The 27,421-nt window shown below is 43.8% G+C and overlaps 1 protein-coding gene and 1 non-coding gene across 2 annotated transcripts in view; one reads left to right on the top strand and one right to left on the bottom strand.

Moving 5' to 3' along the window:
- Positions 1-27,421, bottom strand: part of LOC121540380 (plexin-B2-like) — a 231,489-nt gene that overhangs the window by 98,398 nt on the left and 105,670 nt on the right. The window lies entirely within an intron of this gene.
- Positions 1,047-1,103, top strand: LOC121540993. Its single transcript, XR_005995638.1, has one exon. It is a non-coding gene; the product is annotated as a U7 small nuclear RNA (small nuclear RNA).

Here is a 27,421-nt window from a genome sequence, read left to right as displayed (position 1 = left end):
CCATAGAGCAGGAGCCTTTCTCCTGTTTCTGTAGCGTGAGCCAGCTTGATGTACAAGTACACCCCCTGGACAGGACGCTAGTCTTAGGTCTCCGGGAGGAGATGCTTTGTGAGTGAACCAACAGGAAGGATTAACAACATAGCCATTTCTCTAAAGGTGTGTGTTTCCATCCTGTTGAGAACCTGTAATGTTTCTGCCCAGCCTCCAGCTGCTTTTGAACTTTAAGTGTCACGTCTCTTGAAACAATTTCAGATTGTGTTTTGGTTGGTGTGTGTTTTCCCTCGCGGGAAGTGTATTACGTCTGGGGAGAGAGAGAGTGATGAGACAAGCACCCAAACAGCAAGTCTTTGTGTCGTCAATCAACCTCATGTACTGTCAATTATTTATCCTCTGGCCCCAAGGCTGATAGATACCCAAACATAGGGGGTGTGCCAGTGGTTTTTAGTGCTGAACCAATGGGGGTTCGGGGAGGTGTGGAACAGGGCCCCCCACAGAGCTACATTCGGTGTGCTGTACACGTTTTTCCATTTGAGCACTAATGCTAACGTAGTGTTTGGGGGCTTTAGCGCAGTGATGAATTCCTCTCCGTGGAACGCTGTCGGATGAGAGGGGAGGGGGTGGTGGGTGTCTGGGAGATGGGAGCCCCACGTCAGCGCTGGCTGCTAACCCACATGATAAAATACTACAGTTTACTATAGAATAAAACAGTACTTACTATAGAATTCTGTAGTAAACTGTAGAATACTATATTAAATACTACAGTATTATCCGGAAAAAAACACTGTAGTAAATACTATAGTAATGTCCACATAAACACTACAGTCCGCAAAAATACTACACTTTTTTTAAACTATAGTAAATACTACATTATTTAATCTGCATTTACCCTGCCCATTCCCCTTCCTCATATCCCAATTTGTGCCACCCATAAGTGAGAAACCTACATGCCAGGTATAGACCATATATTGTGTTGCATACAGGTTATAGAAAAGAGCAGAAGCACTGAACTATCTGTTCAGACCCCAGTCCTACCTACCTACAGGTTATAGAAAATGTGCTCTTTTAGTATTTCTCCAGTAGGTTTCCGGAAGGAGAAAGCCTCCACTTCTATGTCATAGTAATGTCAGCAAAAACACTACAATAAATACTACAGTATACTACAGTCCGCAAAAACACTACATTAATTACTATAGTATACACTACAGTTTTTCTTTTACTACAGTATTTACAGTTAACTGTAAATACAACAGTATACTGCAGTAAATACTACATTATCCACTGTAGTGTTTTTGCAGACTTTAGTCCGCAAAAACACTACAGTGAATACTACAGTAAAGTCTGAAAAAACACTACAGCGAATACTATAGTATTTATACCATAGTATTTATACCATAGTATACTATAGTATTTTTTCATGTGGGAAATTATGCCAGCGTTCCTTTATCAGCCCAGTGGTGTGGAGAAGGGCTGCCTGGGGCTAACGCTAAACCACTAGCAGGCAACACATCTGAGCAGCTGGGGCCCTCTGTGGTACACGCAGCACCAACAGCAACCAGAGGGAGGAGAGGGGAGGGGAGGGCAGGAAGGGTTTACCTCAGACTCTCGGAACTGGCACCAAAACTCCCCTTTTCCCTCTTCTTTCCCCCTTATAACCAAGGCAGTGACGAATAGAAACCAAAATAGCCCTCTAATTGAAACGATGGCGGTGCCAGAGGAATACCACCTTCTGTAAGCCTCCTCCCCTCTGTTTTTCCCTCTTTCCCCCTCTCTAACTGTGTGTTTGTTTCTATCTATTTTTATGGGATTTAATTAAAGCCCACAGTATATATTGTTTATAGTCAATTAAGATGATTCATTTGGTCTAGCGGGATGGGATGGCTTCCCTAGTCTGGTGGGTTGATGGTTTGGTGTTTTATCCCCCATCGCTGTGTCCCTGTTTTCTTACTGCTGATCCATGGGAGGCATTTGTTCTGCTAGTGTAACGCTGAGCTGACATTTACTTTTATTTATGACCGTGTTTGTCTCTGATTTCAAGGGACATCTACATCTTGTTGCAAAAAAATCCTATATTTGTCTTATAACAATGACAAAAGATGCTCAACCACTACCTGACCCAAATGATAGACATAAATACTAAACGGAGAAGCTTCGTCCCACAAAGCTATTGAATATAATTAAGCTGAATCCACTATAGAATTACAGGAAAGACAGATTGGAAGTAAATATTTACTTAGTCCTTCACTGGTTTGGTTCACTGGTTTTAGGATGGAAAACATAATACCGTGCCAAATCCAATTCCAGTCTCCCAATGAGGCTAGTGGCATCACGACCAAATGTCTAACCAGAGGACTAGACAGTGGCAAAAGCAAAGCCAAAGGCTCTCTATCTTTAAAGTAGTTCCTGCTCATTCAGAAGTGTTTTTATTCTAATCATTCTTACAGGATTTCATTAAAGAAAATCTGTCTGGTTAGATTATGGAATGCAATCTGCACGGGGCAAGATAAAGTGGCAGCAGGTCACACTCAATATCTGAGCTTATGTAAGAACAGGACTTGGTGCGTCCGTCTAATATTTCTCCCCTCCATCCATCCTTCCCTCCATCCATCCCTCCCAGAGGAAACAGTCCAACTTGCAGTCTTTTCATCAACACAGCGACAGAAAATGCAGCCACAGTAGACGCATATGAATTGAGAGTTTAGTTTGCGTGAGTTGCTGAAAATCAAAAGGGCCACATCCATTTCTCTCTCTCTCTTGCTCTTTACTTCTCTCGCTCTTCAGCTCTCTATTTCTCCATCTCATTACAATGCAATTTGAATATTAACGCTCTATAATACTGCCTTCACAGCACAGCACATAACTATAACTTAAACAAGTATGAAGTGTTACACACAGTATACCATACGAAAAGGCCATAAATACACTCTAGTAAATTCACAACTGTAACTACTGCCATTCCTATTCAGCAACTTATTTACCAAAGCAATTTTCCATGCAATGTGGAAGTGAAAACAGCATTGTGCATTTAAGTTCTGTAGCCTATCCTGTGCTGGGGAAAATGGCATGCAAATAGATGTCCTCTTATGTGTTTTCTATGAACAATCCCCTCAAACGCAGCTCCGCAAAACTGAATTTCTGCTTAGTCCTTCTCCTACTAAGATGGAGTAGAAGATGTATGTATAAAAGCCCCAGCTTCCTCCCTCTGTTTGCAAAGACTAAATGATTTTTAGCAGTAGAGAAAATGTATCTTTGCCATTGCCAGTAGATTATTGGCAGCTTGTGAAATCCCATCAGAAAGGGATTGGGTGAATGCGTTCCTCCTGGGGAATTAACCCTGCCGTAATTATGCCAGTGAGGGTCACTGGTTATGTGGCATGTGTGGAAACACCAGCACAGAGACAGCAGCAGTCTGCCCCGGCCCTGCTCCTGGCTGCCTTACATCAATACTGGCTCTCTGCTTTCCATTCAAACACACTGGATGGATCATTAGAGACACCAGTCAGCCCAATAAATTAGGCCGTTCCATTATTAACTATCCCTTTAGAACAGAGGCAGAAGAACAGCACCCATAGTCCCTCTCAACCTAACATTCCCTTCAGAACAGCCCTGGGTAAAAGAACAGGACCCATAGTCCCTCTCAACCTAACATTCCCTTCAGAACAGCCCTGGGTAAAAGAACAGGACCCATAGTCCCTCTCAACCTAACATTCCCTTCAGAATAGCCCTGGGTAAAAGAACAGGACCCATAGTCCCTCTCAACCTAACATTCCCTTCAGAACAGCCCTGGGTAGAAGAACAGGACCCATACTGCCTCTCAACCTAACATTCCCTTCAGAACAGCCCTGGGTAGAAGAACAGGACCCATTGTCCCTCTCAACCTAACATTCCCTTCAGAACAGCCCTGGGTAGAAGAACAGGACCCATAGTCCCTCTCAAACAAACACTCCCTTCAGAACAGTCCTGGGTAGAAGAACAGGACCCATTGTCCCTCTCAAACAAACACTCCCTTCAGAACAGTCCTGGGTAGAAGAATAGGACCCATAGTCCCTCTCAAACAAACACTCCCTTCAGAACAGCCCTGGGCAGAAGAACAGGACCCATACTCCCTCTCAACCACAGGTATAAAAGTAGGTTCACAAAGGCAAACACACATACACTCCATCTCAATCTGAGCTAGATTCACAGAGGTGACAGACCTTGCCTCAACCATGAAGACAATCGCTTAACGAGGAAGGTTATCTCCTGAAGCAGCTAGGACTACATTCACACTCACACAGGCAGTCTGCGCTCCAAACTATGGGCTGAATGAGAATAGGCAGGCTGGTCAGGCTGCAGGGGCTGGTGGCGTCTGCTGCTGTTAACCACAGCCTCACTTTTAATTGCAGTATTCTCCTCTCTAGCCAGAGGAGGGGTTCTCTGTCACGTTCAATCTGTGACCTGCCATCCCCTCCTCCCCCTCTCCTCCCCCTCTCTGATCAAACAGATGGAGAATAACTGATTTTAGCAACCTCAGGGGGGAAAAGTGTTCGCCGACAACCGTTTTTCAGTGCTAACTCTCGCAATTTCTCTGCCTCTTCACTACAACTGAGGTGACAAGACCAGGAGCAAACAGACAGACATTGAGACGTCAATTTGCCTCCAGGGTACTATTCTCCCTAAAACACAGAACTGTCATAGTATGAGACTATGGGTCCTAGGATGTACCAGGCTACCTCATTGCCCTCTCCCATAGCATAGTGGGAAGGGAGGAAGTCATGTATGCAGTACTTAGAAACTGTGCCAGGGGCTTTACGTGGGATTATGTGAATTGGCAAAGACTCAGGGTATAAGGGGTCGGGGGGGTGGTGGCATTCAGTTCTCCCTGTTTTCCAGTGTTGTACTGTACAGTGCTGTCCTGTGTTGAGTTGTAGAGAGGCACTGCCAGTTCCTAGAACACTGTGCAGACCTTTTTTCCCCGCCAATCAAAACCAGATGTGCCCAGACTTGTTTTAAAAATCTTGATCTCTCGCACCGTCTTCCTCCGGACTCCACTCTCCGCACGGCCACGCTGGTACACCCATGCACGCACACGCACACACGTACACACACACACATATACTCTACACACACATTTTGACCAGGGCAATGCAATCACAAGGCCTCAGTAGGAATTGTGGAACAGGAATGGGTCCAATGACATAGGGTTTTCAATGCGTGGCACGGTCCTTTCTCCAATCCCCCCAGTCCCGTAGTTCTAGGAGATTCAACCTGACATAAGTGAGAGGTGTAGATAGAGTTATTTTTTTTCTCAGAGATACACAGGCCTATCAATGTGATGCAGAGACCTATCAATCACGGGCTGAGAGATGCCTGCTCCTGGATTCAACATGTTTGATCCCAGTCTGGGAAGGAACTAAACATTCTGCTGCTGAGAATATAATGTGCCTCTAGGTGTATTTAAACAATGCGACTTCATTTGATAGTTTTTCTCTCATTTGATTGTTTTCCTCTCACACAGTTTGAAGCAAAACCTATCCTGAATGTAAAAAAACGAGTCAAGTAAAACATTCAAAAACACCCAGCACTAAACATTTGTAGAAAGCCTTTGTGTACCCAACACAGTAGCAGAAGCTCATTTGCAATTAATGACTCTATTCTAATAATCAGATTAGGGTTTAGGCGACCAGGGTCGGGTTAAGTGGATAAGTAATGTAGAACAGTATTATCCTTTTCACACAATTGTGCCGACCCAAACCAAACTGTTCTGGCTTAGGCTCAGATATTTAGTTTCATATTGTCCTTTCCAGCACGCAACTATGGTCGGTGGATGAGTAACTAGGCCTGCGCAGTTCTAATCAGCTCAGTTTAGCTCAATAGTTGTGAAAAGGGTACATATTTTCACCCCCTCTCTCCAAACCATAACCAAAGGGCTCTGTTCTCAACTTGCTGTCCTACATTGGAGCCTCTGGCAACACTATCAGCTAGTTCCATCTGTTGCCTGCAGCAAGTGTAAAATTGAGCTGCTTGAAAGTCATCTGATATCGATCTGTGGCACATTAATTTCAGTAATGCTAAGTATGTCACCAATTGTAATCGCTACATGGAATTTGTGTGGCGTTATGCGGAGCAGAGCTGCAGCCTGCGAGTTAAACTGAGTGTGGCTGTCAGGGTACTGAACAGGTCTATCCATCTAATGTATCTCTATGGGAGAAGAATGATTTGCTTCTTTCCACTGAGCAGCAGTGAGCAGAATAACAGAGTTTAGTAAAGTTGATATTGGATTCACCACAGAGACGTTGAGTCTCAACTAAAACATGCATTTCCAATTAAGATCAGCATTAAAATGTGTTAGAAAATGTTAACCCCGGTTATGGTAGTGATATGAGCCATCTGGAGATGTAAATGACTGAGGATATATCGCCTGAGAGCAGCTTGACGAGTAACGACTCCTGCCATGTGACACTTGAAGGTTACATGTTACAAACAAGGGCGGGATGCAATCAAAGCTGCCAGAGCAATGTTTATGGAGCGTCTTCGTCTGTGTACAGCAAAAACATATTCTACTGAAACCAATAACTGTGAGAGGAGCCCACATACCAATTTCTAAATTGTTCTAATGTATTCTGTGATTATTTTTTTTTGACGTTAAGGAAAAAGCTGTTTTTATGCTTTTGCATTAATATGTGGCTTTGATTGAACTGAGCCGTAACTCTGGAGAAAGGGAGAGGGTGTGACCTTCACTGTTGCATTCTGGGTAAGTAAGTGAAGCACTATAGATCCCACTCTGACTTTAAAGTCATATATGCATCCTAATATGCCCTCTCACAGACACACTCACACCGAAAAAGCATTGGATTTATCCAGAGCGCACAGTCATCTTTGGATAACAGCGTTAGCTAAAATACATTTGTTACTTCACAGACAGATGTTAAAAGCACATTAATTCCTAATCTCTCTGGTTTTGCTGAGAGAGAGAGGGAAAGAGAGCGCCTGTGGGGACTGGTAGGGGTTGGGTGCGGGGGCAGAGGGGTGCGGAGCGGAGGGAGAGGCAAAGGAGGGGTCTAGATAGTTAGGCCCTACAGGCTCCTCTCCAGCGCTTGGCCATTGTGGTTGACAAAGATCGATAGATCGCGTCAATAGATCATTAGGCAATCCCTGCACTCCTGAAATAACACAGGGATCAGAGTGGTGATAGGACCCAGGATCAATCCTGGACGGGCGGATGGCAGGAGGGGTGGAGAGGAAGGCACTAGGCCCTGTCAAAGTGGTGACACTGTTTGATGTTTGGGCATGGGGTGGGTGGGGCTGCATGGGCGACAACGTGACCATGCCAAATCTCTCCAGCATGAGCTCATTGGAGCGTGTGAAGCTAGGCCAGGCCAGTGCTTGGATGCCTCTCTCTCTCTGTAGGTGGGGCTCCTAGCCTGCCCAGACTAACAGGATTTGGGTTGGGACTGGGAGGGATAGTGACAGAGCCATATGGTGTGAGGCTTGGAGTTTGGAAGGACTGTGAAGGGAAGAAGGAAGGGGGATTTTGGGCTGCGGAAAAGCTGTGGTCTCAACTGGCTAAAGGAACAGCACAATCTGGATAAACACAAAGCTAGTAATGATAAACACAATACCCTTAAATGCTTAAGCTAGTTTAATGTCCCTTTTCATTCCACTAATACAAATGATACCTGCTACTGCTAACTCATTAACATCAATTGTGATGGTGGAGCAAACAGCTTTAATTTGGAAGGCATTGTTCTATCTGTCTCTGGGCGACTCAAGCAACATAATGCATGGAATAAAAAAAATTGTGGATTCCATCAGATAAGGAGAGAAATTATACAGTAAAACATTATAATGTTGGCTTAATATGCAAACATATGATTAATATGCAAACCACATAATTGTTGTTGGGTCACTTAAGTAAGCTCATAGCGATGCCTTTCCAGGCATCCATACAGCACTGTGGAGATAATCTGAATGGGTCAAGGCCGTGTCAACTTCCCCTTTCATAAAAAAACATATACAACCTTTGTTTTGAATAATAGCGACATCAAATCCCCTTAAATCAAGTCTTACCCGAGAACAGTACATTCACTAAATATACAAAAGTTTGTGGACACCCCTTCAAATTAGTGGATTCGGCTATTTCAGCCACACTCGTTGCTGACAGGTGTATAAAATCGAGCACACCACCATGCAATCTCCATAGACAAACATTGGCAGTAGAATGGCCTTACGGAAGAGCTCAGTGACTTTCAACGTGGCACCATCATAGGATGCCACCTTTCCATAAAGTCAATTTCTGTTCTGCTAGAGCTGCCCTCTAAGTGCTGTTATTGTGAAGTGGAAACGTCTAGGAGCAACAGAGGCTCAGCTGCGAAGTGGTAGGCCACACAAGCTCACAGAACTGGACTGCCGAGTGCTGAAGCGTGTAGTGCGTAAAAATCGTCTGTCTTCGGTTGCAACACTCACTACCGAGTTCCAAACTGTCTCTGGAAGCAACGTCAGCACAATAATTGTTCGTTGGGAGCTTAATGAAATGGGTTTCCAGGGCCGAGCAGCCACACAGAAGCCTAAGATCACCATGCGCAATGCCAAGCGTCTGCTGGAGTGGTGTAAAGCTCGTCGCCATTGGACTCTGGAGCAGTGGAAACGCGATCTCTGGAGTGATGAATCACACTTCACCATCTGGCAGTCCGACGGATTAATATGGGTTTGGCGGATGCCAAAAGAACGCTACCTGCCCGAATGCATAGTGCCAACTGTAAAGTTTGGTGGAGGAGGAATAATGGTTTAACAGTTTTTCATGGTTTGGGCTAGGCCCCTTAGTGCCAGTGAAGGGAAATCTTAACGCTACAGCTTCCAACTTTGTGGCAACAGTTTGGGGAAGGCCCTTTCCTGTTTCAGCATGACAATGCCCCCGTGCACAAAACGAGGTCCATACAGAAAAGGTTTGTCGAAATCGGTGTGGAAGAACTTGAATGGCATGCACAGAGCCCTGACCTCAACCCCATCGTACACCTTTGGGATTGAATTGGAACGCCGACTGCGAGCCAGGCCTAATCGGCCAACATCAGTGCCCGACCTCACTAATGCTCTTGTGGCTGAATGGAAGCAAGTCCCCGCAGCAATGTACCAACATCTAGTGGAAAACCTTCCCAGAAGAGTGGAGGCTGTTATAGCAGTAAAAGGGGGACCAACTCCATATTAACGCCCATGATTTTGGAATGAGATGTTCGACGAGCAGGTGTCCACATACTTTTGGTCATGTAGTATACCTTTACCTGTTTCAATAAAGGTAAAGAGTCTCATAGTAACCACCAGCTACTATGATGACAAGGCAGTTTGTCATTACAGTTCTGTTTCCTGCCCCCTGTCTTACTGGGAGCGGAGGGACTAGACATGCAGGTGACTGGGGGGAGTGGAGGAGCGCCACACGGCACCGGAGACACACAGCGACTCCACCCTAAATAGGAAAAGCGCGCCGGCTCCATTGGACATCTGTTCTCACAGGTGCGCTCGCCCAGATGTGATTAAGATTGCCGATACGCTCGAGAGCCAAGCCGCACTGGGGTAGCAGCGTGGGGAGAGAGAGAGAGAGCGACAGAGAGAGCGAGAGAGAGTAGAGTGAGAGAGGGAGAGTGACAAATAGCGACAGAGAGAGATTTTTTATTTTATTTGATTCATTAAGATCCCCATTAGCCAATGGCGACAGCTAGACCTCCTTGGGTCCGCCACAAAACGAAAAAGACATTACAGACAAAAATACTTTGCAATTTACATACTTTAACATGTTGTGTGTGTGTGCATCGATCACTTACACATACATGTCAGTACATACAGTGGCTTGCGAAAGTATTCATTTACATTTACATTTACATTTTAGTCATTTAGCAGACGCTCTTATCCAGAGCGACTTACAGTTAGTGAATGCATACATGTTTTTTGTTGTTGTGTTTTTTTTTTCATACTGGCCCCCCGTGGGAAACGAACCCACATCCCTGCCGGCCAAACCCTCCCCTACCTTGGACGACGCTGGACCAATTGTGCGCCGCCCATGGCATTTTTTTTGGCATTTTGATTTTTGGGGGGGTTTGTATCATTTGATTTACACAACATGCCTACCACTTTGAAGATGCAAAATATTTTTTATTGTGAAACAATTAAGAAATAAGACAAAAAAACTGAAAACTTGAACGTGCATAACTATTCACCCCCCCAAAAGTCAATACTTTGTAGAGACACCTTTTGCAGCAATTACAGCTGCAAGTCTCTTGGGGTATGTCTCTATAAGCTTGGCACATCTAGCCACTGGGATTTTTGCCCATTCTTCAAGGCAAAACTGCTCCAGCTCCTTCAAGTTGGATGGGTTCCGCTGGTGTACAGCAATCTTTAAGTCACACCCCAGATTCTCAATTGGATTGAGGTCTGGGCTTTGACTAGGCCATTCCAAGATATTTAAATGTTTCCCCTTAAACCACTCGAGTGTTGCTTTAGCAGTATGCTTAGGGTCATTGTCCTGCTGGAAGGTGAACCTCTGTCCCAGTCTCAAACCTCTGGAAGACTGAAACAGGTTTCCCTCAATAATTTCCCTGTATTTAGCGCCATCCATCATTCCTTCAATTCTGACCAGTTTCCCAGTCCCTGCTGATGAAAAACATCCTGTGGTGTTCTCGGGGTGATGAGAGGTGTTGGGTTTGCGCCAGACATTTTCCTTGATGGCCAAATAGCTCAATTCTAGTCTCATCTGACCAGAGTACCTTCTTCCATATGTTTGGGGAGTCTCCCACATGCCTTTTGGCGAACAACAAACGTGTTTGCTTATTTTTTTCTTTAAGCAATGGCTTTTCTCTGGCCACTCTTCCATAAAGCCCAGCTCTGTGGAGTGTACGGCTTAAAGTGGTACTATGGACAGATACTCCAATCTCCGCTGTGGAGCTTTGAAGCTCCTTCAGGGTTATCTTTGGTCTCTTTGTTGCCTCTCCGATTAATGCCCTCCTTGCCTGGTCCGTGAGTTTTGGTGTGCGGCCTTCTCTTGGCAGGTTTGTTGTGGTGCCATATCCTTTCAATTTTTTTATAATGGATTTAATGGTGCTCCGTGGGATGTTCAAAGTTTCAGATATTTTTTTATAACCCAACCCTGATCTGTACTTCTCCACAACTTTGTCCCTGACCTGTTTGGAGAGCTCCTTGGTCTTCATGGTGCCGCTTGCTTGGTGGTGCCCCTTGCTTAGTGGTGTTGCAGACTCTGGGACCTTTCAGAACAGGTATATATACTGAGATCATGTGACAGATCATGTGACACTTAGATTGCACACAGGTGGACTTTATTTAACTAATTATGTGACTTCTGAAGGTAATTGGTTGCACCAGATCTTATTTAGGGGCTTCATTGCAAAGGGGGTAAATACATATGCACGCACCACTTTCCCGTTATTTATTTTTTTGAATTTTTTGAAACAAGTTTCATTTCACTTTGTGTATGTCCATTACATGAAATCCAAATAAAAATCAATTTCAATTACAGGTTGTAATGCAACAAAATAGGAAAAACGCCAAGGGGGATGAATACTCTCCTGAGTGGCGCAGTGGTCTAAGGCACTGCATCGCAGTGCTAACTGTGCCACTAGAGATCCTGGTTTGAATCCAGGCTCTGTCGCAGCCGGCCGCGACCGGGAGACTCATGGGTGGCGCACAATTGGCCCAGCGTCGTCCAGGGTAGGGGAGGGAATGGCCGGCAGGGATGTAGCTCAGTTGATAGAGCATGGCGTTTGCAACGCCAGGGTTGTGGGTTTGATTCCCACGGGGGCCAGTATAAAAAATAAAAAAAAATCACTAACTGTAAGTCGCTCTGGATAAGAGCGTCTGCTAAATGACTAAAATGTAAAAAAATGTAATACTTTTGCAAGGCACTGTATACACAACAAAGTAGCTCAAATGGGGGAGAGGCGTTGTGCCATGAGGTGTTGCTTTATTTGTTTTTGAAACCAGGTTTGCTGTTCACTTTTGTGCTATATAAGATGGAAGGGAGTTCCATGCACTCATCGCACTGTATAATACCGTACGTTTCCTTGAATTTGTTCTGGACCTGGGGACTGTGAAAAGACCCCTGGTGGCATGTCTGGTGGGGTAAGTGTGTGTGTCAGTGCTGTGTGTAAATTGACTATGCAAACTATTTGGAATTTCCAATACATTAAAAGTTTCTTATAAAAACAAGAAGTGACGCAGTCAGTCTTTCCTCAACTCTTAGCCAAGAGAGACCGGCATGCATAGTATTAGTATTAGCCCTCTGACTGCGATGAAGAGCAGAACGTGCCGCTCTGTTCTGGGCCAGCTGCATCTTAACTAGGTCTTTCTTTGCAGCACGACCATATGACTGGACAATAATCAAGATAAGATAAAACTAGAGCCTGCAGTACATGCTTTGTGGAGTGCGGTGTCAAATATTATCTTTATTACGGACAGACCTCTCCCCATCTTTACAACCATTGAATCTGTATGTTTTGACCATGAAAGTTTACAATCTAAGGTAACACCAAATAATTTAGTCTCCTCAACTTGTTCAACAGCCACACCATTCATTACCAGATTAAGCTGAGGTATAGAATTTAGGGAATGATTTGTACCAAATACAATTATCTTTGTTTTAGAGATGTTCAGGACCAGTTTATTACTGGCCATCCATTAGAAAACAGACTGCAACTCTTTGTGAAGGGTTTCAGTGACTTCATTACCTGTGATTGCTGATGTGTATATGGTTGAATCATCAGCATACATGGAAATACATGCTTTGTTTAATGCCAGTGGCAGGTCATTGGTAAAAATAGAAAAGAGTAGAGGGCTTAGAGAGCTGCCCTGCGGTACACCACACTTTACATGTTTAACATTAGAGAAGCTTCCATTAAAGAAAACACTCTGAGTTCTACTAGATAGATAGCTCTGAATTCACGATATGGCAGAGGTTGAAAAGCCATAACACATAATTTTCTCAACAACAGGTTATGGTCAATAATATCAAAGGCTGCACTGAAATCTAACAGTACAGCTCCCACAATCTTCTTTTTATCAATTTCTTTCAACCAATCATCAGTCATTTCTGTCAGTGCAGTACATGTTGAGTGCATGCTGAAAATATGTTGTTAATTTCTTTACAGAGAAATAGCATTGTATTTGGTCAAACACAATATTTTCCAACAGTTTGCTAAGAGCTGGCAGCAAGCTGATAGGTCTGCTGTTAGAACCATTTTGCATGAGTATGATGGCTCACTGTTAGTTTGCCCACATTGCCAATGAAGTAATCATTGAAATAGTTAGCAACATCAAATGGTTTTGTGACGAAAGATGGAGTTGAATTTGTCTTTCTGCCAATAATTTAATTTAAAGTAGTCCAAAGTTTTTTCCCATCATTCTTTATATTACTGATCTTGGCTTCATAATACAGTTTCTTATTCTTTTTGTTGAGTTTAGTCACATCATTTCTCAATTTGCAGTAAGTCAGCCAGTCAGATGTGCAGCCAGACTTATTAGCCACTCCTTTTGCTCCATCTCTTCAACCATACAGTTTTTCAATTCCTCATCAATCCATGGAGCCTTAACAGTTCTAACAGTCAGTTTCTTAACAGGTGCATGTTTATCAATAATTGGAAGAAGCAATTTCATAAATTCATCAAGTGCGGTGTCTGGATGCTCGTTACTAATCACATCAGACCAACAAATATTTTAACATCATCCACATATGAGTCACAGCAAAAACTTTTGTATGATCCTCTTATACACTATTTTAGGCCCAACTTTTGGAACTTTGGCGTTCCTGGACATAGCCACTATATTGTGATCACTGCATCCAATGGGTACGGATACACCTTTAGAACAAAGTTCTACAGTATTAGTAAAAATGTGGTCAATGATCTTGTTCCTGTAGTGTTTGTAAACACCTTTGCAGGTTGATTAATAACCTGAACCACATTACAGACACTGGTGAGAAGCTTCCTCTGTGTGGACAGCTTTATGAAAACCAGTCAATATTAAGGTCCCCAAGAAAATAGATCTCTCTATTTACATCATGTACACTATCAAGCATTTCACACATATTATTTAGATACTGACTGTTAGCACTTGGTGGCCTATAGCAACACCTCAAAAGAAAAGGCTATAGATGTGCCAGGCGAACCTGCAACCACAACACTTCAATAACACTTGACATAAGATCTTCTCTAAGCATTACAGGGATATGGCTCTGAATATATACAGCAACAACTCCCCCATAAGCATTCTTGTCTCTTCTATAGATGTTATATCCTTGTATTGCTACTGCTGTATTAATTACAGTGGGGGAAAAAAGTATTTAGTCAGCCACCAATTGTGCAAGTTCTCCCACTTAAAAAGATGAGAGAGGCCTGTAATTTTCATCATAGGTACACGTCAACTATGACAGACAAAATGAGAATTTTTTTTCCAGAAAATCACATTGTAGGATTTTTTATGAATTTATTTGCAAATAATGGTGGAAAATAAGTATTTGGTCAATAACAAAAGTTTCTCAATACTTTGTTATATACCCTTTGTTGGCAATGACACAGGTCAAACGTTTTCTGTAAGTCTTCACAAGGTTTTCACACATTGTTGCTGGTTTTTTGGCCCATTCCTCCATGCAGATCTCCTCTAGAGCAGTGATGTTTTGGGGCTGTCGCTGGGCAACACGGACTTTCAACTCCCTCCAAAGATTTTCTATGGGGTTGAGATCTGGAGACTGGCTAGGCCACTCCAGGACCTTGAAATGCTTCTTATGAAGCCACTCCTTCGTTGCCCGGGCGGTGTGTTTGGGATCATTGAAATGCTGAAAGACCCAGCCACGTTTCATCTTCAATGCCCTTGCTGATGGAAGGAGGTTTTCACTCAAAATCTCACGATACATGGCCCCATTCATTCTTTCCTTTACACGGATCAGTCGTCCTGGTCCCTTTGCAGAAAAACAGCCCCAAAGCATGATGATTCCACCCCCATCCTTCACAGTAGGTATGGTGTTCTTTGGATGCAACTCAGCATTCTTTGTCCTCCAAACACGACGAGTTGAGTTTTTACCAAAAAGTTCTATTTTGGTTTCATCTGACCATATGACATTCTCCCAATCCTCTTCTGGATCATCCAAATGCACTCTAGCAAACTTCAGACGGGCCTGGACATGTACTGGCTTAAGCAGGGGGACACATCTCGCACTGCAAGATTTGAGTCCCTGGCGGCGTAGTGTGTTACTGATGGTAGGCTTTGTTACTTTGGTCCCAGCTCTCTGCAGGTCATTCAATAGGCCCCCCCGTGTGGTTCTGGGATTTTTGCTCACCGTTCTTGTGATCATTTTGACCCCACGGGGTGAGATCTTGCGTGGAGCCCCAGATCGAGGGAGATTATCAGTGGTCTTGTATGTCTTCCATTTCCTAATAATTGCTCCCACAGTTGATTTCTTCAAACCAAGCTGCTTACCTATTGCAGATTCAGTCTTCCCAGCCTGGTGCAGGTCTACAATTTTGTTTCTGGTGTCCTTTGACAGCTCTTTGGTCTTGGCCATAGTGGAGTTTGGAGTGTGACTGTTTGTGGTTGTGGACAGGTGTCTTTTATACTGATAACAAGTTCAAACAGGTGCCATTAATACAGGTAACGAGTGGAGGACAGAGGAGCCTCTTAAAGAAGAAGTTACAGGTCTGTGAGAGCCAGAAATCTTGCTTGTTTGTAGGTGACCAAATACTTATTTTCCACCATAATTTGTAAATAAATTCTTTAAAAATCCTACAATGTGATTTTCTGGAAAAAAATGTCTCAATTTGTCTGTCATAGTTGACGTGTACCTATGATGAAAATTACAGTTCTCTCTCATCCTTTTAAGTGGGAGAACTTGCACAATTGGTGGCTGACTAAATACATTTTTTCCCCACTGTATCTAAGTGAGTCTCAGAAATGGCTAATACAGTGGGGAGAACAAGTATTTGATATACTGTCAATTTTGCAGGTTTTCCTACTTACAAACCATGTAGAGGTCTGTAATTTTTATCATAGGTACACTTCAACTGTGAGAGACGGAATCTAAAACAAAAATCCAGAAAATCACATTGTATGATTTTTAAGTAATTAATTTGCATTTTATTGCATGACATAAGTATTTGATCACCTATCAACCAGTAAGAATTCCGAAGACCAGAGAGCTGTGTAAGGACATCAGGGATAAAATTGTAGACCTGCACAAGGCTGGGATGGGCTACAGGACAATAGGCAAGCAGCTTGGTGAGAAGGCAACAACTGTTGGCACAATTATTAGAAAATGGAAGAAGTTCAAGATGACGGTCAATCACCCTCGGTCTGGGGCTCCATGCAAGATCTCACCTCGTGAGGCATCAATGATCATGAGGAAGGTGAGGGATCAGCCCAGAACTACACGGCAGGACCTGGTCAATGACCTGAAGAGAGCTGGGACCACAGTCTCAAAGAAAACCATTAGTAACACACTACGCCGTCATGGATTAAAATCCTGCAGCGCACGCAAGGTCCCCCTGCTCAAGCCAGCTCATGTCCAGGCCCATCTGAAGTTTGCCAATTACCATCATGTGGTCTGATGAGACAAAAATAGAGCTTTTTGGTCTAAACTCCACTCGCCGTGTTTGGAGGAAGAAGAAGGTTGAGTACAACCCCAAGAACACCATCCCAACCGTGAAGCATGGAGGTGGAAACATCATTCTTTGGGTATGCTTTTCTGCAAAGGGGACAGGACGACTGCACCGTATTGAGGGGAGGATGGATGGGGCCATATATCGCGAGATCTTGGCCAACAACCTCCTTCCCTCAGTAAGAGCATTGAATATGGGTCGTGGCTGGGTCTTCCAGCATGACAACGACCCGAAACACACAGCCAGGGCAACTAAGGAGTGGCTCCGTAAGAAGCATCTCAAGGTCCTGGAGTGGCCTAGCCAGTCTCCAGACCTGAACCCAATAGAAAATCTTTGGAGGGAGCTGAAAGTCCGTATTGCCCAGCGACAGCCCCGAAACCTGAAGGATCTGGAGAAGGTCTGTATGGAGGAGTGGGCCAAAATCCCTGCTGCAGTGTGTGCAAACCTGGTCAAGACCTACAGGAAACGTATGATCTCTGTAATTGCAAACAAAGGTTTCTGTACCAAATATTAAGTGCTGCTTTTCTGATGTATCAAATACTTATGTCATGCATTAAAATGCTAATTATTACTTAAAAATCATACAATGTGATTTTCTGGATTTTTGTTTTAGATTCCGTCTCTCACAGTTGAAGTGTACCTCTACATGCTTTGTAAGTAGGAAAACCTGCAAAATCGGCAGTGTATCAAATACTTGTTCTCCCCACTGTATATTCATGTTATCTGATGTTAGCAAGTTATTGATTTCATGAACCTTATTTCTAAGGCTACATATATTAATATGGACTAATTTAAGCCCTTTCCTGGGTAGCTTATCAGAGATAGACATAATATGGAAAAGAGCAAACAAAGCAAGATGAAAAAAATATATATACATTTAGCAGTCCATTAATCAGTTGGTGTGTGTAAGTGTGTGTGTGCTGCGGGGTTGAAGCTATGAACGCATAGGCTTGGCTCGCTCATCCCTTCCAGGCTTTTGGGAGGGAGGGTGGACAATGAGCCTGTCAGCAGATGTAAGCAATGTCCCCACGCGCTCTGGCAGCTTTCATGGCTGGGATAAGTTATTTCCTCTCCTGGCACACAGCTTCAGGATAGCCCTCGTTGAGGAAAATAAACATTCCTCTCAAGTTCTTGGCTCTTTCCAGAACAGCTACCTTGTCCTTGAACCTCAGGAACATGACCACTATTGGCCTGGGTCTGTCACCTGGGCCGGTGGTGGGTTTTCCAGTCCTGTGGGTGCGCTCCACCTGAATTTTCCTGTGGTCCATCTTCAGTTTCTCCAAGATCATTTCCCTCACTTTGTCCTCAGACTCCGTCCAGGTCTCATGTGCAGATTCTGTTGTTCAACCTTGATTGTCCCCCGAGATAAACAGATTTCTCTGTCATTGTTATCATGGATTCACGTACAGAACTGATGTTCTCTCTCAATGACTTACAGATTGCTGTCATCTTGCTGTTCTCCTGTTTAAACTCATCGAGCTGACCCTGGGAGAACTGCAAACTGTTCTTTAGGTCCTGGACCTCTCTGGTCAGGTTGTCCATTCTTTTATTAGGTGACTCCACCAGTTTTTGGACAAAACACTTTAATCTATTTTCTTGTTGTTGTAACAACTGCTTGTAGAACTGTTTTTGTTAGTTTAAAAGATCCTTCACCTGTGATAGAGATACACCACTGTCCTCAATGGTACTCCCGCCAGCTTTGGTCTTTGTCATGGTAGCAACGTAGGTTATGCTGACACTGCTCACAGTTCCAGACAGGGCAGGTCGAAGGGAAGATTGAAAACAACAACAACATACAGCAGGGATCTAGACAGCCACAAGCCCGGGACAATCCGCGGTCCCAGCCACAATGGCTAACTGCGTCGCGGGCTGCGTTCAAGCCCTCAAGAAAACCCAGCTAGCTTGATAGGCAGCTAACTAGCAGCTAGGCTTCCTCCTACGCCAAACAGCTCCTCAGACCCGTCCTTGGTCGGCAGGATCACTGGACAGATAGTAGCAGTCCCAGCAACTGATGCCAACTGCGTCGTGGGATCCATCTAGCTAGTAATCAATCTCTTTCAATAGACTTTCAAAACCTTCCAAAACATAAAACTTTCCAAAACAACAAACTGAGCTCTCCCTCATTCCGCATTCAACAGGAAGTGACGAGCGCCGCCGCAGTTTGACGCTAGCTGGAGAGAGAGCGAGAGAGAGAGAGAGAGAGAAGGAGAAAGAGAGAGAAAGAAAGAGAGAGAGAAAGAGAGAGAGAAAGAGAGCTACAGAGACAGCAACAGAGAGAGAAAAAGAGAGAGAGAAAAATATATGCATATAAGCATATGGTCTCACAAGGGGTCTGAGGATCTCATCTCGGTACCTAATGGCAGTCAGGCTACCTCAGGCGAGCACATGGAGGGCTGTGTGGCCCCCCAAAGAAATGCCACCCCACACCATGACTGACCCACCGCAAAGTGTGAACCTGCTTTCATCTGTGAAAAGCACAGGGCGCCAGTGGCAAATTTGCCAATCTTGGTGTTCTCTGGCAAATGCCAAATGTCCTGCATGGTGTTGGGCTGTAAGCAAAACCCCCACCTGTGGACGTCGGGCCCTCATACCACCCTCATGGAGTCTGTTTCTGACCGTTTGAGCAGACACATGCACATTTGTGGCCTGCTGGAGGTCCTTTTGCAGGGCTCTGGCAGTGCTCCTCCTGCTCCTCCTTGCACAAAGGCGGAGATAGCAGTCCTGCTGCTGGGTTGTTGCCCTCCTACGGCCTCCTCCACGTCTCCTGATGTACTGGCCTGTCTACTGGTAGCGCCTCCATGCTCTGGACACTACGCTGACAGACACAGCAAACCTTCTTGCCACAGCTCGCATTGATGTGCCATCCTGGATGAGCTGCACTACCTGAGCCACTTGTGTGGGTTGTAGACTCCGTCTCATGCTACCACTAGAGTGAAAGCACCGCCAGCATTCAAAAGTGACCAAAACATCAGCCAGGAAGCATAGGAACTGAGAAGTGGTCTGTGGTCACTACCTGCAAAACCAGTCCATTATCGGGGGTGTCTTGCTAATTGCCTATAATTTCCACCTGTTGTCTATTCCATTTGCACAACAGCATGTGAAATGTATTGTCAATCAGTGTTGCTTCCTAAGTGGACTGTTTGATTTCACAGAAGTGTGAATGACTTGGAGTTACATTGTGTTGTTTAAGTGTTCCCTTTATTTTTTTGAGCAGTGTATATACACATACATACACATAAATACATATACATACAGTGGGGGGAAAAAGTATTTAGTCAGCCACCAATTGTGCAAGTTCTCCCACTTAAAAAGATGAGAGAGGCCTGTAATTTTCATCATAGGTACACGTCAACTATGACAGAAAAAATTCGAAAAAAAATCCAGAAAATCACATTGTAGGATTTTTTATGAATTTATTTGCAAATTATGGTGGAAAATAAGTATTTGGTCAATAACAAAAGTTTCTCAATACTTTGTTATATACCCTTTGTTGGCAATGACACAGGTCAAACGTTTTCTGTAAGTCTTCACAAGGTTTTCACACACTGTTGCTGGTATTTTGGCCCATTCCTCCATGCAGATCTCCTCTAGAGCAGTGATGTTTTGGGGCTGTCGCTGGGCAACACGGACTTTCAGCTCCCTCCAAAGATTTTCTATGGGGTTGAGATCTGGAGACTGGCTAGGCCACTCCAGGACCTTGAAATGCTTCTTACGAAGCCACTCCTTCGTTGCCCGGGCGGTGTGTTTGGGATCATTGTCATGCTGAAAGACCCAGCCACGTTTCATCTTCAATGCCCTTGCTGATGGAAGGAGGTTTTCACTCAAAAATCTCACAATACATGGCCCCATTCATTCTTTCCTTTACACGGATCAGTCGTCCTGGTCCCTTTGCAGAAAAACAGCCCCAAAGCATGATGTTTCCACCCCCATGCTTCACAGTAGGTATGGTGTTCTTTGGATGCAACTCAGCATTCTTTGTCCTCCAAACACGACAAGTTGAGTTTTTACCAAAAAGTTATATTTTGGTTTCATCTGACCATATGACATTCTCCCAATCCTCTTCTGGATCATCCAAATGCACTCTAGCAAACTTCAGACGGGCCTGGACATGTACTGGCTTAAGCAGGGGGACACGTCTGGCACTGCAGGTTTGAGTCCCTGGCGGCGTAGTGTGTTACTGATGGTAGGCTTTGTTACTTTGGTCCCAGCTCTCTGCAGGTCATTCACTAGGTCCCCCCGTGTGGTTCTTGTGATCATTTTGACCCCACGGGGTGAGATCTTGTGTGGAGCCCCAGATCGAGGGAGATTATCAGTGGTCTTGTATGTCTTCCATTTCCTAATAATTGCTCCCACAGTTGATTTCTTCAAACCAAGCTGCTTACCTATTGCATATTCAGTCTTCCCAGCCTGGTGCAGGTCTACAATTTTGTTTCTGGTGTCCTTTGACAGCTCTTTGGTCTTGGCCATAGTGGAGTTTGGAGTGTGACTGTTTGAGGTTGTGGACAGGTGTATTTTATACTGATAACAAGTTCAAACAGTTGCCATTAATACAGGTAACGAGTGGAGGACAGAGGAGCCTCTTAAAGAAGAAGTTACAGGTCTGTGAGAGCCAGAAATCTTGCTTGTTTGTAGGTGACCAAATACTTATTTTCCACCATAATTTGCAAATAAATTCATTAAAAATCCTACAATGTGATTTTCTGGAGAAAAAAAATCTCAATTTGTCTGTCATAGTTGACGTGTACCTATGATGAAAATTACAGGCCTCTCTCATCTTTGTAAGTGGGAGAACTTGCACAATTGGTGGCTGACTGTATATATTTTTCCCCACTGTACATGTTTTTAACCCAATTTATAAGAGATTGTCCAAAAATCGAAATGCTCCAGGCATTTATATATAAACCCCAGTCATACTTTATCAAATGCCTTTTCGAAGTCTGCTATGAATAGTAGGCCTGGTTTCCCAGATTTTTCATAGTGTTCTATTGTTTCCAGTACTTGCCTTATATTATCTCCAATGTATCGCCCATGTAAAAAACCTGTCTGATTAGAATGAATAATGTCCGACAATACCTTTTTTATTCTATGCGCTAAACATTTTGCTAGAATTTTTGCATCACAACACTGAAGTGTAAGGGGCCTCCAATTTTTTTAATGGACTGGATCTTTATATTTTCCACTTGTATCCTGTTTCAGTAATAATGAAATCAGACCTTCTTCTTGAGTGTCTGATAATCTACCATTTACATAGGAGTGGTTAAAACATGCTAATAACGGGCCTCTGAGTATATCAAAAAAGGTTTGGTATACCTGGACTGGTATGCCATCCAACCCTGGAGTTTTCCTGGACTTAAAGTCTTTAATTGCATCCAGAAGTTCCGCCTCTGTAATTTCACCTTCACATGAGTATTTCTGTATGGCTGTTAATTTTACATTATCAATAGAAAAAAAATCTACAATTTGCTTCACTTAGAGGAGATGGAGGCGACTGAAACGAAAACATATGCTTAAAGTACTTTGTTTCCTCCTTCAAAATATCATTTGGTGAATCATGGGTGACTCCGTCATTTGTAACCAGTTTCAATAAATTATTTTTGGTAGCATTCCTATGTTGAAGATTAAAAAAGAATTTGGTGCATTTTTCCCCATATTCCATCCAGTTTGCTTTATTTTTATAATATATTATACATATACACTTGATCTTTCTTGAATAAGTTTCTCCATTTCTTTTTGTTTTTCCTCTAATTTAATCTGAGCCTCTATGTTACAGTTTTTATTGCTATCTGTTCTGTTAGACCTTCTATTTCCTTTGTTAGTGTGGACTCTTTTGACCTAAATTGCTTTTGTTTTCGAGATGAGTACTGAATTGCATGGCCTCTAAAGGCATATTTAAAGGTGTCCCATACAATAAGGGGATTTGCTGTACCTATGTTATGTTGGAAAAAATCAGTTATACGTTCCTCTGTCCTAGTTAAAAACAAGTTATCATCCAATAGGCTTTGATTACATTTCCAATATCCTCGCCCACGTGGAAATTCAGTAAGAGTAATGTATATGCCAATTATATGATGGTCCGACCGCATTCTGTCCCCTATCAACACTTTTTAAACTTTTAGTGCCAACGAGAATGATATAAGAAAGAAATCAAGACGACTAGCTTGATTGAGTCTCCGCCATGTATATCTCACTAAATCAAGATATTTAAGCCTCCATATATCTACTAGTTCTAATGTATCCATGACATTCACGATTTCGTTAAGAGCATGAGGGTGATTGTTTGTAGTGTGATTTCCTTTAAGGTCCATTGAGCTATTTAAAGTGGTATTATAATCTCCCACCATAATAATAGAGTCTTGAATTGCTTGCAAGGTCGATAATTTATTATATATATTTTCAAAGAAATGTGGATCATCATTATTTGGTCTGTAAAGATTAATGAGTCATATTTGTTTTATGGTCCAATAACATATTTAAAATAATCCATCTACTTTGCGTATCTGTTTGGACAATTTGCACATTCGGCGGATAGGTCTAGAAGGATAAGAGCAGAGGAGAGAGAGTTAGCTTTAGCAGTGTGGAGAGCCTCCGTGACACAGAGAAGAGCAGTCTCAGTTGAATGACCAGTCTTGAAACCTGACTGGTTTGGATCAAGAAGGTCACTCTGAGAGAGATAGCAGGAGAGTTGGCTTGAGACGGCATGCTCAAGAGTTTTGGAGAGAAAAGAAAGAAGGGATACTGGTCTGTAGTTGTTGACATCGGAGGGAACGAGTGTAGGTTTTTTCAGGAGCGGTGCAACTCTCACTCTCTTGAAGACGGAAGGGACATGGCCAGCGGTCAAGGATGAGTTGATGAGCGAGGTGAGGTAAGGGAGAAGGTCTCCGGAAATGGTCTGGAGAAGAGAGGAGGGGATAGCGTCAAGTGGGCAGGTTGTTGGGCGGCCGGCCATCACAAGTCGCAAGATTTCATCTGGAGAGAGAGGGGAGAAAGAAGTCAAAGCATAGGGTAGGGCAGTGTGAGCAGGTCCAGCTGTGTCATTTGACTTAATAAATGAGGATCTGATGTCGTCAACCTTCTTTTCAAAATGGTTGACGAAGTCATCCACAGAGAGGGAGGAGGGAGTGGGAGGAGGAGGAGGATTCAGCAGGGAGGAGAAGGTGGCAAAGAGCTTCCTAGGGTTAGAGGCAGAGGTTTGAAATTTAGAGTGGTAGAAAGTGGCGTTAGCAGCGGAAACAGAGGAAGATAATGTAGAGAGGAGGGAGTGAAAAGATGACAGGTTCGCAGGGAGTCTAATTTTCCTCCATTTCCGCTCGGCTGCCCGGAGCCCTCTTCTGTGAGCTCGCAATGAGTCGTCAAGCCACGGAGCAGGAGTGGAGGACCCGAGCCGGCCGGGAGGATAGGGGACATAGAGAGTCAAAAGATGCAGAAAGGGAGGAGAGGAGGGTTGAGGAGGCAGAATCAGGAGATCGGAGGGAGAAGGATTTAGCAGAGGGAAGAGATGATAGGATGGAAGAGGAGAGAGTAGCGGGAGAGAGAGAGCGAAGGTTGCGACGGCACATTACCGTCTGAGTAGGGGCAGAGTGAGTAGTGTTGGAGTAGAGCGAGAGAGAAAAGGATACAAAGTAGTGGTCGGAGACTTGGAGGGGAGTTGCAGTGAGATTAGTAGAAGAACAGCATCTAGTAAAGATGAGGTCAAGCGTATTGCCTGCCTTGTGAGTAGGGGGGGACGGTGAGAGGGTGAGGTCAAAAGAGGAAAGGAGTGGAAAGAAGGAGGCAGAGCGAAATGAGTCAAAGGCAGACGTAGGGAGGTTAAAGTCACCCAGAACTGTGAGGGGTGAGCAATCCTCAGGAAAGGAACTTATCAAGGCGTCAAGTTCATTGATGAACTCTCCAAGGGAACCTGGAGGGCGATAAATGACAAGGATGTTAAGCTTGAATGGGCTAGTGACTGTGACAGCATGGAATTCCTGTGCCACCGCCGCACTGACCAGATGATCTCGGGGTATGCGAGAACACATGGTCAGATGAGGAAAGAGCAGTAGGAGTAGCAGTGTTTTCTGTGGTAATCCATGTTTCCGTCAGCGCTAAGAAGTCGAGGGACTGGAGGGTAGCATAGGCTGAGATTAACTCTGCCTTGTTGGCCGCAGAACGGCAGTTCCAGAGGCTGCCGGAGACCTGGAACTCCACGTGGGTCGTGCGCGCAGGGACCACCAGATTAGAGTGGCAGCAGCCACGCGGTGTGAAGCGTTTGTATGGCCTGTGCAGAGAGGAGAGAACAGGGATAGACAGACACATAGTTGACAGGCTACAGAAAAAGGCTACAATAATGCAAAGGAGATCGGAATGAAATTAACTAAACATCTGGAAAGCGAGACAGCGGGGCCTCCCTCACTTACGTTTCACTGAAACACTCAAATATAACTCTCCCAGCTTCCACTTTAGAAATTATAATTGTTGTAAACTACAGCGGTTCAATGTTTTCTAGGAATAGACTCTAACTTAGTTTATTCAGCTAGCTAACTTGGTACAGTATTCTTCTGTGAAAACCGTCCAGGGCACCGAATCCTATGACGCCATAGCCAACTAGCATGCCAGCCTCCAATAACACGGTTTAGCACCAATACTCGGTTACAACAAACCACCAGTGTGTTAACATGCCAAACAGATCATTCGTGTCCGTGTCTAACGTTGTGCAAAGTTTTGGGTTAGTTTTGACAGTTTGAGTGAGTACGTCGTCAACTTATTCAGCCAGTTAGTTAGCTAGTATAGTTAGCATACTAGCTAGCCATTGCTCTCTGCCAACGAACCAACCCCTCCTCCCATGGCACGAAACACACAGAGAGACAGAGAGACCCAACCAAATCATGAGAAAACAAAAATATAATTACTTGACACATTGGAAAGAATTAACAACAAAACAGAGCAAACTAGAATGCTATTTGGCTCTAAACAGAGAGTACACAGTGGCAGAATTCCTGACAACTGTGATTGACCCAAAATTAAGGAAAGCTTTGACTATGTACAGACTCAGTGAGCATAGCCTTGCTATTGAGAAAGGCCGCCGTAGGCAGACCTGGCTCTCAAGAGAAGACAGGCTATGTGCACACTGCCCACAAAATGAGGTGGAAACTGAGCTGCACTTCCTAACCTCCTGCCAAATGTATGACCATATTAGAGACACATATTTCCCTCAGATTACACAGACCCACAAAGAATTAGAAAACAAATTTTGATAAACTCCCATATCTACTGGGTGAAATACCACAGTGAGCAATCACAGCAGCAAGATTTGTGACCTATTGCCACAAGGGCAACCAGTGAAGAACAAACATCATTGTAAATACAACTCATATTTATGTTTAATTATTTTCCCTTTTGTACTTTAACTATTTGCACATCGTTACAACACTGTATAGAGACATAATTACATTTGACATGTCTTTATTCTTTTGGAACTTTTGTGAGTGTAATGTTTACTGTTCATTTTTTATTGTTTATTTCACTTTAGTTTATTATCTATTTCACTTGAAATTGAAACTGAATTGAGAAAGAGAGAGAGAGACAGAACGAGAGAGCAAGTGAGAGAGAGCAAAAGAGAAAGGGGGCGAGAGAAAGAGAGAGAGCGAGAGAAAGAGAAAAAAGAGAGAGAAAGCAACAGAGAGAGCAACGGAGTGAGAGAAAGAGAAAGAGAGAGTTGGAGAGAGAGAGAGAGGGTGGGGGGGGATATACGAGTAATGTTCATAAAGGGCTCCTCATTTCAGACAACTCTTGAGAGAATTGTTCTTGATTTTTACGAAATGTGGGATTATTCCAAAGGATGCAGAGATGCAGATTACTTTCCCTTTTTAAAATGTTCAAAGTGAAGGAGAGAGATCACATGAAAGGATTAGAACATACCACACTGGGGAACATGGGCGTTTATAAATAACAATAACTCTGAAAACCTTCTATGTAGGCCTACCCTGAAAGGATTGCATTCAACCCCTGAAAAAGCCTATAGGATATAGGTAGGCAGTAGTTTTGTTAGGAGAACTATTGTTAGAGGTACCCAATTGTGATGCGTGTGATAGAAGGAGTCAGGCGCAGGAGAGTAATACGCATCCAAATAATTTATTCCGTCGATAAACAGTTGTGCAAGCATGTGACAACAAAACTCAGGCACAGGGGAAATATCTACCCTGGCAACAACAAGGTAAGGGTAGCTCAACCGAGCTACACACAGCTTACTACAAACAATCACCCACACAGACAAGGAAGCAGAGGGAACACTTATTTAATGACTAATTGGGGATAAGGACCAGGTGTGTGTGATTAATTAGACAAGACAAGTGGAGTGATGATAAATGGATCGGCAGCAGCTAGTAAGCCGGTGACGACGAACGCCGAAACCTGCCCGAACAAGGAGGGGAGGCAGCCTCGGCGGAAGTCGTGACACCAATGCTAAAATGCGCCCGCTGCTCCCATGGCAACGAGGGGAGATTGCTTTCCTCTCCTCACTCCACCAGGCCACTTCATGCTTTAATGTAAAGCAACAACTTGCCAGAATTAATTTGTGTTGAAAAAGGTATTGAAAATGAAATACAATTTTAAAAACATGAAGAAAATCAAAAAGCTATTTTCTTTTATTTCTCTTTGCTCCCCCAACACACAAATCTTCAGTGGTTTTGAGAACTTTCAGACATTTGGAGTGGTCTCACTTCTCAAGTAGTACGAGGCAGCAACAAGAAAATCTTTAATGAACGAGAAAGGAATTTAATTTCACAGCAGAGAGAAGGAGTAGTGACGGGGGAGAGTTGGCTGCT

This window comes from Coregonus clupeaformis, chromosome 26 (assembly GCF_020615455.1).
Source record: "Coregonus clupeaformis isolate EN_2021a chromosome 26, ASM2061545v1, whole genome shotgun sequence".
Lineage (NCBI taxonomy): Eukaryota > Metazoa > Chordata > Actinopteri > Salmoniformes > Salmonidae > Coregonus > Coregonus clupeaformis.
This window is presented reverse-complemented; position numbering and strand designations above follow the sequence as displayed.